Source organism: Nipponia nippon, unplaced genomic scaffold (genome assembly GCF_047370975.1).
Source record: "Nipponia nippon isolate SJK-2023a ecotype South Korea unplaced genomic scaffold, ASM4737097v1 scaffold_1, whole genome shotgun sequence".
In the NCBI taxonomy this organism is placed as follows: domain Eukaryota; kingdom Metazoa; phylum Chordata; class Aves; order Pelecaniformes; family Threskiornithidae; genus Nipponia; species Nipponia nippon.
The window spans coordinates 150610814-150627014 of record NW_028262290.1 but is presented as its reverse complement, the minus strand read 5'-3'; the positions used below and the strand labels follow the sequence as shown (position 1 = coordinate 150627014).

The 16201-nt window shown below is 43.5% G+C and overlaps 1 protein-coding gene across 2 annotated transcripts in view; it reads right to left on the bottom strand.

The window, feature by feature from the left end:
- SVIL (supervillin) overlaps positions 1 to 15838 on the bottom strand; it is a 142498-nt gene extending 126660 nt beyond the window's left edge. For both annotated transcript variants that reach the window (XM_087777815.1, XM_087777833.1), the window contains exon 1: positions 15643 to 15838. The gene's annotated coding sequence lies outside the window, so the exon portion shown is untranslated. The remainder of the gene's footprint in view (positions 1 to 15642) is intronic.
- Between the last annotated feature and the right edge of the window lie 363 nt (positions 15839 to 16201).

Genomic DNA, 16201 nt, shown 5'->3' with positions numbered 1-16201 from the left:
AGCAGCTCTTTCCCTAAAGCTAGCAAGAGGTCACCTAATTCAGAATCCTATTTTCCTCTTCTTTTTCTACAGTCATCTCTCCTGGTCAGGTTATTATGCATCATCCTAAAATGCACAAGAACATCATCCAACTCCAACAAAATGCAAGATTTTTTGGCTGTTGGGACTATGTGGATCAACTGGACATGGCCTGAGTGTCTAGCAATGAAGTCTTCATAGCAAGTTAGGGAGGAACACACAGCCAAAAAAAACCAAAGAAAACCCCCAAACACCCAAGACCAGACTAATGACAGAAACAGACCATAAAATCCAAAATAGAAACAGTTGAATACCCTACCAAAGATAACAGTCACAACTAATTACAGTCTCCAGAAAGGCCAGATTCAGAAGTGGAAGGAATATTAAGCATTTAGTTCTCTCAGACAAGGCAGAAGGACATGACTAATGCTGCATGGTCATTAACCCAGTAGGTTGTGCACTGGCCTATTCAGATCATCACTTAACAATGTATTCAAGACACATTCCCTGTGTTTAGATTTATCTCCTGGGCTTACGCATCTTGTGACAGCATGACTGAAAACATCACCCTCATTAAAGAAATTAATTTAATTAAAAATAAATTCAATAAATTTAAGAATTCCTAAAGTTTAAAAAAAAACATATATTTTTCTAACAAAACAACGTAATTAGGGACACGCTGGATTCATGTAGCCTATTACACTTCTGTTCACCTATATGAATTTTCAAAAATGCTCAATCTGTTAGTGACAACATTATGTTCCTCTGTTCTCCAGTGTAACTCTTACAGCACTATAATCATCTTCTGATCTGCAACACCTCAAAGCATCTCAGCTTCCTCAACAACAGCTGAGATGGCTGTCTTCACTAAGTAATTACGGAACAAGACTGAAGACTTACTTACACATGAGAGCGAGAGCTGTAGTCAAAAACTCCTCCCCAAGGTTTTGGAAATGGATACCACCACACAAGAAAGAAACAGAAATGAGGCAAAGGCAGTAGACAAGATGAAGCAAGACTCTCAAGTGCCTAAGACAACTGGAACATAAGAGTGATTCTTGTGAATCAGGTGCACACACAAATATGTGCTTGTTCTAAACAACAGCACTCAATGCAGAAGCTATTAAGAGGATTACAAAAACCTGAAACATAATACTCAGGTTGCCATGAACAACCAAATAATATCAGATCTTGTGCTCAAAGATCAAAGCAAGTTTGGTTTCTTCCCCTTCCTTTAATTCAAGCACACTATTTAAATAGAATGAATCAAATAGATGGTGCAATTAAATCTGGAGAAAATATAAAGTAGTATTTGTGAGTATAATCCAAACAGTCCCAACTAAGTTCTAGCAGCACATTTCAGGACGAGAGTCCTCCATGTCACATCTATTAAGTTAAATACGTCGGTGCTGTGAGACATCAGAAATAACAACCAAACAACTGAAGTGGTGTAAGCAGTGCTCTGCTGACAAACCTTGCAGCTCAGCTGAGCAGTGGGGGCACCTCTGTTAATAATTAACACTGGAACATCTCTGAACATGGACTTTGCTCTGGAGATATTACCTTGAGTCTAAATCTCAGATCTGAATTATGTAATATTTTGGACAATAAGATCACCAAACAATAATGTAAAAAAATTAATGAGAATCTTTTCAGGACACTCCTCAAAATGAAACCTGTGACTGAGGTTTGTTTATACAGGTAAAGTTCAAGGCAGTCAAGCAGTCCCACTCTCCTCATGGCCAGATGGCTCTGAAATTTATTTCATCCACCTGTAATGCAAAACACCCTCCCACATCTGGAGCTTAACACAACCATGAGTCTCCCCTTTGCACACTGGATGTGCATCTACTGCCAGAATGAAGTGAGAAATTAAATAGGTTTGTTTGCTGGGGTATCTTTGCTTTAACTCAAATACTTCAATTTACCCTACAATGAGCAAAAGTTTTGTGAAGATGTGAAAGAAGATAGAGCCTTTTTTCATTTTGGTCAAAAATGTATATATGAATTATCCTGGAGATCGTACAGATAGTACAGCACAGCCTTTTCTCAAACACTGAAGCAATTCAACACCTGCAGCAGTCAACAGAGCCAGCTCAGATGTCCTCTGTAAACAAAGACGAGCAATAATCTGGAGAACTTGGTCTGGAAGATGATGTCTTAGGGGACAAGACTCCTGTACTGCAAGGTAGGTGTGCAGGGCCAGTCACTGGCAGTCAACTTACCAAGCTGCACCGGTGATGCTACAAAGTCAGCAGGCAGAAGCAGTAGTTTTGTTAAACTCAGCTGGCAGTTCTAGGAAGCCAGCACACTTGGAACTGACAATCCACCAAGCTGTCCTGTTAAATCCAATTACTTCATTTCAAGCCAATGTTTATAAATGACAGGCTTTTACCCTATATTCAAGTGTTTTTGAGACATTCAAAAATCCTGGAGTTTATGCAGGTTGTCATAACTCTTCTGTTGCCAAATATGCATTGGTGGCAGTATTGAGCAGTTACAGAAAAGGCTAAGAATCAGATCATTGCTGGGAATGTTTCCAACCAGACACTTGTATTCTGCTAACTCAAACAAGACACTTGTCTCCTTTGTGCCAAAGCAAATCCCCAATTGCAAAACTAGGTGAAAAAGCAGGCCTTCACTGATGATCACAAGCCAAAGCTGTCAGGTTCAATAGCACGTATTGCTCTCTAGTAAACTTTTAAGTACTCAGCCTGAATTTAACAGTGTCCCAAAACCTCCTATGTTGTTTGTATTGACCCAAGTATAGTTATTTCAAATCTCCTTCCTCCCTAGCCTTTCTTCCCCGTTCTCTTTAATTTACTCCCCAGTATAGAAGAGACATGCTGTCACCATGACTGTTGTAACTCCAAAATACAGCAGCTCTTGCTGTCTTTAAAAGATGCTAGATGCTCTCATAGCATCTGTACAATCTGATGAACAAGTAAAGGATCTGCAATTTTAGATTAATAACAGTCATACACAGTCACAATCCAACAGAGCCAAACAACACTATACAACTGCAATAGTTTCTGGCCTTTCCCAGCTGTGATCTTCCCTGGAAAGTGTAAAGTTTCTTTTAAACATACAACTTTTAAAAAAATAGTGTGGAAAGGGAGCCACACAAAAAAGAAAAAATAACAATTTCAGCATTTTAAGCTTCAAATAAACACTACTTCAGCATTCCATTTGAAAGCTTTTAATTTGTCAAATCACAGCTGAATGGTGCAATGGGAAAACACATGGTTCATGCCTAGATCCATGTTAGATGAAGTGAACTGTGAAGAGCACATATTTTTTGTCCAGTCTGACTGTGATCCACCTTGCCCCACCAGCATGAGGACCAAGGCTCTAAAGTCAGGAGCTGAGCGAGGGGCCTTGTGCCACCAGCCCTCACTTCCTTCTCCGTCCCCGCTCCCAGCAGGGCTGATCCCCACCGCACCAGCTCCCACACGCACTGGAGGTCTGAGAGCTTCCTTGGTTCACTAACACAGCAGAACACTGATGTGCTGACCCAGCAACCAAACCCAGAGATAAAGCAGCTTACAAAGTTGAAGGAGTGGACTAGAGCCACCCCAGAATAATCAGCACAGGCATACAACTGGGAGCAGGAAGGAAAGAGGGAAATGGGAGGAGCAGGGAGCTGTTAGACTCATAAAACTTCATCCCCAAAATGGAATATTGCAAAGCCACACACACATAAAAAGTCGGCCTGATGACTGCAATACAGGTTTCAAAGCTCATTATAATTGCCTCTAAAACGAAGTTTTCAGAGTAGGGTTTCAGTGGGAGAAGGGAAATAATTTCTCTGGATTACCCTGCAAAGTCTGACCCTTCTAGAAATGAATTCTGAGGCTCCACAGAGTAACCTCACCACCCTGTGAAGGGAATATTCAATACTGTAATAATATTGTAAATAGCATTTACAATAAAAGTGTGCAAACTGAACAGCTGTTGGGAGATAAACCACGACTGAGAGGGCAGCCAACACTGAGGCTACCGCAAGGGAAAAGCCCCAAAGCCCAAGTCAGCCAGCATGCAAGCCATGATTTCCAGAAGCAAGGCAGCAAGCCGAGGGTAGCACACCAACAGGATGCTGCTAGGGCTGGATCCCAGAAGCCTTGCATGACACAGTGCTAACACCATTTGCGAGAAGCATGAATTTATTTTGCGCACACCCTTCCAGCACAGAAAGTTATGCCTGACCGGAAAGAAAAGTTAATTTGTCCTAGTTTAGCAAATTCTTAAAACTCTGCCAAAGCATTGTCCAGACAATACAAGACATAGCTACTGGCAAGTTCCTGCTCTCAGAAATCACAGACTTTCAAAGAGTCATTTAACCTCTCTGTAGCTTTATTTATTTGCAGTATTTTTAGGTTGTAGAAAGAGCAACAGCTACATAGGTAGAGTATAAAGGCAAGAATTGTTCGGGCTTGGGAAATCAGACTCTAGACACATCATGACAGATGTCCTGCCTTAAATAGCAGCAGTAACGTTCCAGTACTTGAGAGCCCAGCTAACACTCCAAAATAGTAGAAAGTATAAAACATTAATGGAGTTGATGTGATAAATCTGTTTCAAACAAGTTGCCTGCTCTGCAAAGAAAAAAAAAAATCATTTTTATCACTGCTAGCTTAGGTAATTTGCTACATACACACCCATTGTTCTTTCTGCTTTCATTAAAAAGAAAAACAAGAAGAATGTGCCGCATAATTTGAGTTATAGTCTTGATAGTGTATTTGAAAGGAACAAATTAAGGATGCAGTTCTCAGTTATGAAAGAGGTTTGCCTTAGATGAAGTCTGAAAAACTGATCATTTGAAATCCAGAATAGGGATTTAAAAAAAAAAAAAAAAAAAAAAAAAAAAAAGAAAAGAGATTGAGAACACCAGGTCATAAAGAAAGAGATCAGCATTAAAAAAAAAAAAGAGGGAAGCTCAGTATAGTCTCAGGGAAGTGATACCTGAACCTGAAGCTCCCAGCCTGTAGTACACGTATCACACACTAGTGGTATGCAAGTCACGTTGACACTGCATTGGCCATTGCATTGGCCGAGTGTTGCCAAGGAGTGCGCACAAGTACACATATGTATGTAAGTGTGTGTGTGTGTGTGCGCTTGTGCACACGTGTGCACACATCCATGTGTGCACACTGAATGGTGCTGATCCCAGAGCCACCCAACCACCACAGGCAACTTCAAGTACACCAGTTTCAGAAACCCTAACAAAGCAACTCATCAAACACATTGCTGTATTTAATACAGGGATCATGTTCAGTTGCTACAACTGACATACTTAGAGACTTGAAGGGATGAAAATAATTGGGGAATAAAGATGGTCTCAGGCTTGTAGGTATTTGACAAGTATCCAAGCCCCAGTAGCACGCACAGTGAATACAAGTGACTGGAAACATTTAAGCAAGTGATCTTCTGTTTATCAGAAGAGTAGCATTTCTTCCAGCAGCTCTCTAGAGGCCACACGAACAAAACTAGAACATTCTGAACAACTTTAATACACAAACCTAATGACTGTTTTACAAGAGTTAGAAGTTTTCCACAATAAGAATTTGTGGTTTCCTGTGCAAGGAAGAATGCCAATTCATACCAACTTGTTCATGGAAAAAGTTTTTTTCGGGGCTTCCTTAAGAAACTAACCTCTGTAACACCAAGATTACTTGTTTTGTTTCAGCAGAGACTGGCATGATTGTAAGTTCTCATGTCGGTCTCTGCATAAGAAATACTTAATGAAGTAGCATTTGTTTTATTGGAGGGACACTGTCTACTACTGCATCATGAAAGTACATTGTATGTTACTCTAGGAATTTCACAAGTGATCATAATTCTTGAAGACAGTATTTAAGGTGTTCCCTCTCTTTATTGCATTTGGAAAGACCTTTTGGCCAGGCTGAAGTTCAGCACAAAACCACTCTGGTCCTTGGCTTCCTTACTTCACACCCATATATACCCCGCCTTTTGGGGTTTTGCTTTTGATTTCAAGTGGCTCGTTGCTGGGAAGCACCTCCTGGGAGCCCAGAAAGAGCATGTCCAACCAAATACTGCTTTAAAGATTTCTTTTAAAAGGCTACTAGGTCAAGACTCGAATAGTAGGTCAGATGAAACAAAATCACTGGCAACTTCTTTTTCGCAGCTCCCTACTGGAAGGCAGATTAGGTTCCCAAACCAGGGAATGGAAATTTATATCTCACCTGGAATGTTTCATCTGCCATCTCCCTGCCCACACAAATCCCTTCAAGTTGTCTGTGGCTGCACTATCCCAGCAGGGCACGCTACAAAGTGCAATTCAGACATGAAGTTTATTACAGAAGTATTAGCTGAGCATTCCCCTCTTAAACCACAAGTTTTAAGAACCTGAAATGCATACCTAGCAGTAGTCAGTTATGCTATAGTTAGCTTTTATTAATGTAAGCCCTAGAAAGTTGTTTAGCTGGGTTCAGTGCCACTTAAATTCAAAGTTCATTTTATTCAACGTAATTTAATTTCAAGCTAGAAGAATTAAACTTTAATTCCATACTAGGAATCCATATAAACAACTTATTTCCATACTCCAGGCTTTTGCTTGCAGTAGGAAGCCAAAACGACTTTCTTGCCAACCCACAAAAACAACACAAAAATAGGCATTTGCATGCAAGTTGTAAAGTCAAGCATGCACCAAATATTATGGAGACAAGGCAAACAAGTGTATTTAAGAAAAAACAAATCCTTTGTCTGTCAACTATTGGCACTCTACAATATAACAGGAAGGAAGAGGACAGGCACTGGGGAGAGCATCCAGGAGAAGTGTGGTGCAATCCCACGGTCAGAGTGTTTATAGAGTTCTGAGGAGTCTTTACTCTCTGAGCTTTGCAAGGGTCAAGTTTTGTACAAACTCCTTTGAAGTAATATTTGTCACAGTATATGCTTTAAACCACAAATGACAGAATACTCTAACTAAAGTAATTTTAGCCTAAAGCCAATAGCGTGATCTAATCAGGAATACATAAGCTAAGCAGTCTTGTGGAGTAAGATGGGAGAAGAAGAAACAGCTACTTTTTAGCAGTTAACACCTAAACGCTGATTACAGATGAGAGCGCAGCCTCACATGCAGCACACGAACGAGGCAAAGCACCCGGAACACAAGTAACTGTAACAGGCAACCCTAACAACAGCAGCCTTGATCCTTACTGACGGATATTACCTCAGTAAATATATTTTGTTTTCTTTTTGTAATTTTGTTCATTATTGCAACTTTTGCTTAAGTAAGCTTCTTTCAAACCCTTGAATCTTTCCAATGATAGAGACAAGCGTGCGTAAGTAGGCTCTGGGGTGCCGTACACATGGCTGATCAGCTATATACGGGCCAGAGTCATGATCCGCACAACCTGCGAGATAACGGGCACCCAAGCTTGCCAGTGTGCAGGACAACCCACGGTAAGAGCTGCAATGACCACCCTGGAGAGAAACAACTTAAACTGCCGAAGTTAGAGATGACAGCTCTCATCACTTACCAACCTGCAGCTTGGGGAAGCAGTCTACCTGCCGCTGCTCCATTTCTGTCTTCAACACATAATGTAATTTTTAGTTTCAGAGAGCAGTGGAAGAGTCAGTGAAGTGTGACAGGCAAAGCAGCACTTACCACTAGTTGTGCAAAGGAAATCATTAACAACAGCAAAAGGAAACAAAGGTTGAAGGGATTAATTCAAGTTACATTTTCAGAACAGCAATTTCCCTGCTGCTGGAAATGCTGCTCTCCTGTGCAATCCACAAGGTCTCCTCCTTCCTCTCCACTAAGCCTTACAGTTGTCAGCTTTCCTGGGGTTGGAAGGCATTACATAGACAGACATGTCTTTAAATTGGCTGGGAAGCCAATTTAAGTTTAGAGGAAACTTTAAAATAAATATTTTCCCCTGTAGGGGATGGAGCAAATTTAAGCCAAGCTAACAACATTGGCAGAATCTTTTATTTTAAAGGAAGAAAAAAAAACCAACAACAACAACTAACAAAAAGCTTTCTCCAGTGCTCTATTTTTATGCCTTTCCAGAACTTTTACCAACTTGGTTAAGACCAGTTTTGGGAGGTGGGTGAGGGCGTAACCCCTTCTTTTTGTCCCATTGCTTTTAAACATGTTTAGCAATTCACTGCTATTTAAAGTCTTATCACTTGACTTTCCACTACCTTCAATGAGAAATAAATATTTGTTTTTCTTAAATCCTTTAGTAATTGAACACCTCTTATTAATCAGATACGGTCTTCCTTCTCTGCTCAACTGAGGACAAACCAACACCTCCTTACTTTCATACTTCTCAAATTCCACTCCTCCCAATCTCCTCTATGTGCATTATGAATTAATCAGCAGCACTTAAAAAAAAAACTTAAGACGCGCTCCCTAACCTTCTCTGTGACAGATGTTCCTCCTCCATTCCCCACCCATCCTTCCCTGCCCTCAGTATCACACTCAGTTGTCTTCCTCTATTTTTGAAGCATGGACAGCCTGCTGTTCTGGATGAGAACCCCTGTTACCCATCTCTTGAAGAACCATTCATACATGTAGTTATTAAATCCAGAATACACATTCATTTCTACATTTTCTGTATTAACTACACATTTTAAGCTAATATCCATGACTTTGCCTAGCTAACATAGCTATATATCTGATTTCAAACGACAAGCCTGTATTTCTGCTATGATTTCAGACAAATACTGATTTAGTACTCCAACACTGAGTCTGAAAGAGTAATTTTCCAGAAGACAAGAGCAAGCATCTAGCCAAAGACAGTGTTTCAACTTCTTTTAAGACACTAGCATTAGAATGGAAAAGTTCAGACTCTTAGCTCTTTGGAGATATGAAAAACAGATCCTGCAATATGCTACCTTAAATCAAGAGACTTCTTTTTATGTTTTTGTTTTGTTTTTACAGGGCAATGCTCTATTATTAAGCCAGAGTCATCCTCTTATTAGCATAATTTAGGTAGTACTGATGTTTAACATGAACACAAAAGCTACAACCAGCTAGGATAGAGTAGGCCTGGTGAAAGAAAAAAAAAAAAAAGTTGGGAAAAAGAAGTATATCTACAGTCACCTGAAAACGTCCTCTCTGAATAATAGGGTTTTCAGACTAGTTACAATGGGTAACTCGGAGCCTGGGGCAGAGGCAGCCTTTTCTGCTCTCAACAGCAAGAATGCACAAGTCATTCCCTTCCAGTCTCCTTCGCCATGAAATGATTCACACAGCCAGGAAAATTCAAATATATGTTGTTCAACTACAAACAGCATTAAATATGTTTTCAAGAAAATGCCTGATTTATCTCCTTGTAGAGGAGTATGGAATACTCGTTAATGAAACCAGCTCAAGCGTCTGAAAACTTAGCTTTATTACTATCTTTAACAATCTCTTGCAGCAACCAAGTATATGCTCCTTCTCACCCAAAGTTTCAACTGACATTGTAGAACAGGTTAAGTGTTTAGAACAGTAACTTTAGTCATTAACAGAATTATCTCCCTGTTCCAAAGGTGCTTGAATTTACTCTGTTCAAAACTTTCATTGAAGTTCACCATACGAAGACAGTCTGCCTTTTAACTTCTGTATCTTGAGGGAGATAGTTATGGATTCACTGCTGCAGAAAGGAAGAGTTCAGTCACACAAAACGTTTTCGAAATGTTTCCTATCCCTTTCATGGCAGGGGCAGCAGGATGGATGGAAAAATCCAGAAGGCAGGGCTCAACCTATGGTCCCTCACCTGGACTGAGCACTCACTGCAGACACAAGACATTTCAAAGCCCCTCTTCTTTCTTCAACATCCCATCCGAGCAGTGCTGCCACTGAAATAAAAGCTTGTTTCAAGAATCGGTAAATTAAAGTGTTGGCTGACAAGACACCAGAGGATACCTGTTAAACTGAACATTGTTCAGAAAAGCAGGGAAACAAAAGAGCTGTTGACATGGCTTTAAGGGGCTCCTTTTCATACCCCAGTTCTTGCGGATTAGTTACTACCACCGGCTGTGGATGTACATACATATGTAAACACAATTTATTTCGTATTTGTGCCAAAGCTAAGAAAATAAGGGTTTTACTCAATCTGTCCAACTAGTGGCAAAGAAAACTTCTGACAACTTTGATATGGTAAGAAACATCTACTTTTGTTTTAAGTCCATTAGAAGCAGGAGAGGGGCTCGCAGCACCTAGCATTTAACAAGAAGTCAATTTTATCTCCACTAATACTTAACACCAGAGAAACAAATGCAGCTACAGTTGCCTGTATTAAGCAGCTGGCAAGCTCAGAGATGGAAAAGTTGCGGAACAGCTGGGGAATGCGAGACCCTTTTGAACAGGCTGCTATGTGATCCAAAATAATGGTACATGTTTACACACAACACAATGGCAGCAACAGCCAAATGCAGGTCTGGCGAATGCACTACAGCTGCTCCTTCCCTCAGACAAGGCACAGCGAGCAGATACAAAAGAGTTCATATTCGCAAAAATATGGCTTTCATCTCAAAAGGCGGCAGTCTGATTTCCAAAATAGACAGCTGGCCCTCCAACTGGACTAAACCATATAAGATTCTGTATTAGAAGTTACCCTTTAAAACAGGTCTGGATTAGGGTCATAGAGCTTTCCAAACTGCTGCTACTTTACCACCAACAGTTTCCAACAATGCGTTATTCAGACCAACAGGTTGCCATCTAACATATAAAAAACCTTCTCTTGTGCCAGCGTTTTCCAGCTAGCGTCAGGAAGACAGCCATATACAAATGCTTAATATAGACACTGACTACACAGAAGTTAGCTATCTACTTTAGAGAAAGATATTCAGTGTGCTAGAAAGGAGGGCTTAAATAAACGTGGCCTATTATACAGCTTTTTTACATTAGTGTTGCACATTGGTGTAAAAGTAAATGGTCACCTGAAGACAGCACATGCCACTGCTTACACCTACACAGAGGGACAGTCCTTATTTGCTGCTGCTGCTTATGCAATGACTGATAGCATGGTGCAAGGAGCACTTGCTTGTTTCACAACTGTCATCTGAAGACAACACAACTTTGTACATGACCTTGCACAAAAATTGCATCACCTTATTTCAAGTGATCTTCCCAATTTTCAAGTCTCAGAAGCACAGTATCAGTGGTACCATCTGTCTTGCTCAAGACAAACCATCATTAAACAGTGCTAAAAAACTGGCTACTACTTTATACTGTAACCATATCACTGCTAATTATGCTAGGCACCAAAACAGAGTTAGCAATGGAATGTTTCAACCCACTGCATCTTGATTAAAAATAGTATAACTCAAAAGAAACATTTTTTAACTGAGAGAAGGAGACGGCATTGAAAGATTTCTTCTTTTACTTCCTCTGCACATAGCCATTAATGTTACAATCCCAGTTAAGAGCTATTCAGCATATGATAGCTAAAACTGGACAAAGACAGCTGTCATAGCAACAATAACAGATACAGGCACAATTTTTTACCTCTTTCATTTTTACAAAGAAAAATGCCACTAACGGGCATCATAGAAAGGAGGATTTTGAAATACGGGTTGCAAGATTCTATCTTGTAATTAATAGGACTCTGTCAATGGTAAGCACGTCTCTCAACACACCTAAGCAACAAAATACCACATCTGTACACTTAAATTTCAGACTTCTGATACTTTCCAGTGAAATCCATTTGCGAGTTGAACCATATTTCTAAGAAATTCCCCATGTAAATGGAATATACATACTGAATAAAGAAGGAAATTAAGTAGAGCCTTTAACCACACTTCCAGAAAAGATGCTTCTGGTACCAAAATACTAAGTGCCCTTCCTGCAGGCAAAGCAGCAACAGGCATGCTACCTTCAAATCCTACCACCTGTACAGGTAAGAGCACAGATTTGCTCTTCCAGCTGCACTGACGCTGCCCTTGCTAAGGGCAGCTGCAAGTGCTGCCATGTTGTGGCAGAGGGAGTGATGGCTTGTATCCCCAAGGGACCTCAGTATGGGCTCTACAGCCCCACCAGCACCAGGAGCTTTTTCTCCAGAGTTTTGAACCAGTTCTGCTACCCAGATTTATGCAGCTTTGAGCATATCCCACTACTCTAGCATCTCTAAAGTCTTGTTCTCAAAATAAAAAAGTAGGAATGGAAGCTTGAAACAAGTGCAGGATGTTGGAATGAGTTAGGACATCAGTGAAGCTTAGCACAGTTCAGCAAACAGATGATTTTTAACAATTACAGGTAATGCACTGACAGTCAACCTACATGAGCAAGTGAGATGTGAATGATTGGGACTAGCCATAAGCTGCACTGAACATCTCCCAAATTGCTCTCCATATTTACCATAATGGATCACTCTTTCAACTAAGATCACAATAATAAATAAAACAAAAACCAAACCCAAAACCAAATAAAAACCCCACAAAAACCCAAGGAACTCTTAATTCCTCATCAATTAGTCTCCACTAAACTAATTACTGCTTTAAAGGAGAAGGTATTTATCTTAAAATTCCAACGCTGTACTTACCAGGTACAGACAAAATAAGTGTACTTGGAAATCATTCCTTGGTTCCACTTCCCTTCTTTGTAGTCAAATCATATATTGTAGTTTATTTTCAATTAAAAGACCTATCAGGGTATTTGTGTGCATGAATGGGAGGGTGAGTTTCCGTCTTTCTGAGATGTTCTTTTTAACAAGCATTTTACATGTGGCTATGAACTCAGCTCTTTCACAAAACAATTACTGCTGTTATTTGCCACAGAGCAACTAAGAAAACAAACCTTTTAATAGCTTATTCCTGATTTTAGTAGAACTGCACATGGATAAGTTTTTTTTAAAAAAAAGTTAGGAGGTACATCTACACCAAAGTTTACTTGCCATAACAAAGATTTCCCTACCATGTAGATCTCCTGACAGCCATGTCCCAACAGGCTCTAAATTGTTTATACACATACCAAGTATTGTTCAAAGCAGACTTGCTTTAAGCAAGATTAAATACCTGTTCAGTCTGAACTGTCCCAGTGCCAGGATAAACCACACTAAACTAGTTCAGACAGTTATCCTGCTGGGCACCAATGGCCTTTGAAACTCCCAGTACCTCAGGATCTGCTGCTTCTGGGAATTATGCCAGGAGCTGTGGGATAGCTCTCCACAGAGGACATTACAAATTAAATATTTTAGAAGTGTGCTTGTGTTTACATGGAGCAAGGCTGCAACAGTTCAGCATATGAGTCAGCATGGTTTGCATCCACACAGAACTGAGCAATGCAATTGGGAACTATAAATTTTCTAGGGAAACAAAAGAGTGTGAAATGATTCCCCCAGGGGAATACAGTCAGGCTGCACCTAGCAGGAGCTAACACTCACCCGAAGACAGGAATTTTGTTCAGAACTTTACTGCTGAAAAGCCCGTGATTTTCCTGTGTCGATTTCAGAAGTTTCTACACAGGACAGACACTCTGGTCCTGCCTGTATCAGAGAGGTTAACAACGATATCATGGCCAGATGAACTTACAGGCACACACATCCACGCTAGGATACAGCTCTTTAAGTCTTATAATTAACACTCAACTCCTTTAAAGTGAAAGCTGAAGTGTGTTTCCCAGCAGGATAGCAAAGAAAAATTTTGAGTGCATCTCACTTAGTACAATAACATCCAACAAAGTCTTCAGACAAGTAAGCAAAGCAGAACTGAAAAAGAGCAAACTACTCTAGTGCATCTCACCATGCTGCTACCTACTCCCAGATGCATTTCAGGACCAGGCCAACACCCTTTTATTGAGGCCTCAGGAGGCACAAGAAAACAGGATGACTTATTGTCGTGGTTTAACCTCAGGACACATATCAAGCCTCTGAACGTCCCACCAGGGAAGAACTTCTCGTGGCAGGAACAGCTAGCTGTCAGGCCTGTGTTTCAAGAGCTGAGCACATTACCACTGTTCCTTCCTCCTGTCTCCACAACAGGCACCTCTGGCTCGTGGAGGCTTGACACAGACCATCAAGAAACCAGGACTGTTTCTCACAGGCTGGACCTCTACCACCATTGGTTACACAGGGCAGCACAGAGAGCCAGAGGACAGCACATGCTCATCTTGAACTGCACTTTCGGGTCAGAGGTAAGGATGTAGTAACACCGCACACAACTCTGTTGTCGTAAACCTCATTGCCCACGTGAATCAGTCAAGAGAGGTTTCCATTTTCAAGTGGCTTTTGTTTTCATTTTGCACACAGGGGATTAAGATAATTACAGGCTGCGAACATCTTTCAGTATGATACAGTTTGGTTTACTCTTAAAGAAACATACTTGCCACGATAAAAATAACCAGACTAGTTCAGAACATTTTCCGTAAGCTATCGGAGGGGCTGTTCGCACACCCAGAAGAACTACGTATCTACCAGGATAAGAGTACTATCTTTCAGCACGTGAGATGCTATCTGAGCTAAGATCAGTTTATGATGACACTAACAACCAACAAAGACCCAGAACAATACCAAAACTAAATGATTAATTTTGACTTTCTATTTGCTTCCCAGGCCTCATGCTGCTGCCCCCTCTCAAGTAATAAACTCAAGTACACTCAGTCTTTGCAAGACCACTGAAGTCTCTCTTAAGAGAGAGTCGTAATCCATGATCATATGCAGAGTTTAAGAAGCATTGTTAGTAAAATGGATCCAAAGGTGTCATTAAGTAGTCAGCTCTGCAGTATTGGACGTCCATGCTCTATGTAAAGTGCTACAAGCACTGCACTCATAACTATCAGCATATCCGACTCATTTTTCTCCTATTAATCACAACACTTCATTGCTTCCCCCCTTTCCAAACGTATCGTTTTCTGGAGTTTGGACAACAAGTCGGGGCAAGCTGCAATCCCACTGCTGACCCATTTAATGCAGGGAAGGTAAGTACTCAACCTCTCCGACAGAGCTACTGCGCTGTGAGCCAAAGAGGTTCCGTGCATCAGTAAACAAGTACCCTGTTGATTTTGTCAGCCTTTCCCAGTCCCCCACTGTGCTATAACCAACCACCATCGTGAAGTCTCTCTTTCTTTAGACCACACGTGCACGCTGCTGCTGCTTCCAGCTGAAAGAAGAGACAAAACTCCTCCAAAAATTCCTCAGCCCCGCTGCAAAGCAGCCCTTGCGCCGAGCGCGGCAATGGGAGAGCACCCTCTGCCGCGCCGCCGCCTCACTGCTCCCGCCAGCGCCGCGGATCCCCCCGCACAGCACCCCGCCGCCGGGCCCGGGCGCTCCCCGCAGCGCGCCCGGCCGCCCGCCTGCCCCGGGGCGGAGGAGAAGGGCGGCGGCGCCGGCCGCCGCTCAGCCCCCCTGCTTTGCCCGGCAGCAGGTGCTCCCGCAGCCCCCGCGGGAAACCGCGGCGGGGACCGAGCCCTTCATCCTCCACATGTTGCTGCGCTGAGGAGCGAGCCCACAGCCGGCGTGACAGCCCGGGCCGCGGCGGGAGCGAGGAGGGAGGACGCGGGGAAGTTTCGTGCAGCACCTTCGCGGCGGAAACCCGCTCCCCGGGCGAGCCGGGCGCCCGCGGCGTCTCGTCAAAGGCGGCGGCCGTGCCCCGGGGGCAGCGCCCGCCCCGGCCCCGCGCGGGCTTCCCTCCCGCGGGGAAGGGGCGGCGAGCACGGTCGCCGCCGCCACTCACCTCACAGCCGGCGGCTCGGGGGCAGCCACAGCCTCCGGCGGCCTCCCTCCGTCCGTCCCTCGGTCCAGCGGGGCGGAGTGGGGCGGGGAGGCGGCGCGGCCCCTCGCCGCAGGGGGCCGCCTCCTCGGCGGGCGGGGCGGGGCAGCGCCCCTCGCCTCAGCGCCCCGGCGGGAGCGGACGGCACCGACCCCGGCCGCGCGCGCGGCGAGCAACGGCCGCGCGGCGCTGCGCGGCCCCACGCGGGACGGGGCGGGGCGCGCCCCTGGCCCCGGCCACGCCCCCGCGCCCCCCACCCGGCTCGCCCCGCTTCCGCGCGCCTCCTGGAGGCGCTGCTCCACTCCTTAAAGGGGCCGCGCCCGGCGGGGCGGGGGGCGAGGCGGGGCGCGGAGCGAGGCTGGGGCAGCCCGGCCGGGGCACGTTTCGCCCGGGCGGAGCCACCGGCCGAGAGCCCCTGGCAAAGGTAACGGTCCCCGGCGCCGGGGTGGAGCCCTGAAGAGGAGACTGAGGTACCGCGGCGGCACCAGCTCGTCCTCGTCCCGCCGGGCCGCAGCTGGCGGCC